The sequence below is a fragment of the Schistocerca piceifrons genome, unplaced genomic scaffold (genome assembly GCF_021461385.2).
Source record: "Schistocerca piceifrons isolate TAMUIC-IGC-003096 unplaced genomic scaffold, iqSchPice1.1 HiC_scaffold_633, whole genome shotgun sequence".
NCBI classification, from domain to species: domain Eukaryota; kingdom Metazoa; phylum Arthropoda; class Insecta; order Orthoptera; family Acrididae; genus Schistocerca; species Schistocerca piceifrons.
Genome location: NW_025728876.1, coordinates 50,001 through 52,500, shown reverse-complemented (window position 1 = coordinate 52,500; position 2,500 = coordinate 50,001). Strand labels below are relative to the sequence as shown.

The window sequence follows — 2,500 nt, the reverse complement described above, 5'->3', positions numbered from 1 at the left end:
TAACCTAACCCATGTTGTGCCTTAACCTAACCCATGTTGTGCCTTAACCTAACCCATGTTGTGCCTTAACCTAACCCATGTTGTGCCTTAACCTAACCCATGTTGTGCCTTAACCTAACCCATGTTGTCGCCTTAACGTAACCCACGTTGTCGCCTAAACCTGCTCTGTAATTGTTATACGACTCGTTCAATTACTGTAGTGTTGCCCACCCGCAACCCTCGCAATATAGTTCGCTACTCGCACTGCCCGCACCCCTGTGTATCGCTTCATGTTAAACACCTTGCAAGTCTTGCTCACTTTCCACATGCTCCTGCTGTACACTGTAATGTGGATGGCAGCAGGACGTACATGCCGCCCCTCCCCACGTCCCCACCTTGCCCCCTGCCTTCGCAAGCTGGTTGGTGAGAAGTTTGCATGTTCAATGCCCTTCGCATGCGACGTACTCAGGCTACGTTGTGGTGCGGCCTGTGTCAACTGTCCGCTGATGTCGTACGCGTGAACCACAATCTGTACTGCACATTCGTCCTTATGTACTGAATGATACATCGTGGCACATGTGTGACCGCACAACGACTGCGCCCAAAAACGGCGGACCATACAGTGCAAATATTGTGCACGCAGCTACGTGTCGTCTCCCTATGAGAGCTGGATTGCAGTGTGGTACGCCATAGAGACGTGTGGGAGGAACGGACGCCGTGGATGGCGATCAGCATGAGCTGTCTGTTGATGTATTCGGACCTAGTCGTCTCTCCTCACACACCGTGATGGCATGGTGCACCGCGTTCCATATCTGCGACATGCTACAGAGGCCGGTTGACAGTCGTTCGAGCAATGGACATCGCATACGTACGGGGGCCACCTTCCACGTATTGTCTAGGCGTGCACATTTTGTTGCGTGTATGTGGGCAGACGTAGTGTGGCGTGACACCTGACACAGGCATGCAATAATCGTTGAAGTTGCAAATGGCGATGGACGCCTGCGTTTTCTGGTGAAGTTACGCAAATGAACAAATGGTAACCTGTTGTGGTGCGGTTGTTCTCGCTAGGGGTGAATCGGTGATGGCGACGATAGGTTGAGGTACTAACCGGTTGTTCCAGCGATACCCACCATGCCGACGAAACTGAACGGCATCTGGGTGTGAAGCGATACGCGGCGGTGGCTGGGTGGGACCGTCCCCGGCCGGTGAGGGGGCGCCTCCCGGCGTGCTGGCCGCGCGGTGCGTGGGCGCACGCGCTACAGCCGGCTGGTGGGGGCGGCCAGTGGCAGGCGCGCCGGCCGACGGACGCGGCAGGCGTCGCAGCTGCGCGCCGGCGCACCCTGCGCGCGGCGCCGTGCGGCCAAAGTAGGTCCTCGCGGGCCCGGTGCGAAGCGCGGTGGACATCTTCAGTGTGCTGGTCCGATTGAGGACTGTGTGCGTTGAGGATGCGCCGCCGCCCGGCGCTCGGCGCCGCGACGCCGTCTGCTGCTCGGTCGCCCCAGCGGTTCTCGCTGGTGGTTTGTATCGCAGCTGTGCGGATGTGTTGGCGCGTGCGCTGTGCTGGGAGAGTTCGCTTCGGCACCCAAGTGGGGCTTTTGTCCTTCTGTGGCGCTGGCGTTGGAGCTGCCGGTCACCGTAGGTGGCGCGTGTTGTCTCCCGCCGGCAATGCCACGACAGCACGCTCCCGGGCCTCTGTCGGCAGCGGCAAGCTCAGTTGGGAGCACGGGTGGTCGCACCGAAAGCGTCTACTCGCCTAACTCCGGGCGATTGCGCCTCTCTCGAACCCGACCAAGTACTTGGGACGGCGCTGCGCGCCGCCGGGACCTGAGAGGGTTTCGAGGTGTATTGTGCAGGGGAGCTCAGCCTCCTCCTGTTTGCAGAATGATTGAGCGGACGCTTGCGTGTTCGCGCGGGCCCCCGGGACACACTCCCGGGCGGCCGGCTGCTCAGCTCTAGTTGACGCAGCTCCCTGGTTGATCCTGCCAGTAGTCATATGCTTGTCTCAAAGATTAAGCCATGCATGTCTCAGTACAAGCCGCATTAAGGTGAAACCGCGAATGGCTCATTAAATCAGTTATGGTTCCTTAGATCGTACCCACGTTACTTGGATAACTGTGGTAATTCTAGAGCTAATACATGCAAACAGAGTCCCGACCAGAGATGGAAGGGACGCTTTTATTAGATCAAAACCAATCGGTCGGCTCGTCCGGTCCGTTTGCCTTGGTGACTCTGAATAACTTTGGGCTGATCGCACGGTCCTCGTACCGGCGACGCATCTTTCAAATGTCTGCCTTATCAACTGTCGATGGTAGGTTCTGCGCCTACCATGGTTGTAACGGGTAACGGGGAATCAGGGTTCGATTCCGGAGAGGGAGCCTGAGAAACGGCTACCACATCCAAGGAAGGCAGCAGGCGCGCAAATTACCCACTCCCGGCACGGGGAGGTAGTGACGAAAAATAACGATACGGGACTCATCCGAGGCCCCGTAATCGGAATGAGTACACTTTAAATCCTTTAACG

General features: G+C 57.6%; 1 non-coding gene across 1 annotated transcript in view; it reads left to right on the top strand.

Annotated features, from left to right (window-relative positions):
- The first annotated feature begins 1,945 nt into the window (after window positions 1-1,945).
- Window positions 1,946-2,500, top strand: part of LOC124764452 — a 1,909-nt gene continuing 1,354 nt past the window's right edge. Inside the window, exon 1 of the ribosomal RNA XR_007012753.1 lies at window positions 1,946-2,500. This exon is cut by the window's right edge and continues 1,354 nt beyond it. This is a non-coding gene — a ribosomal RNA (small subunit ribosomal RNA).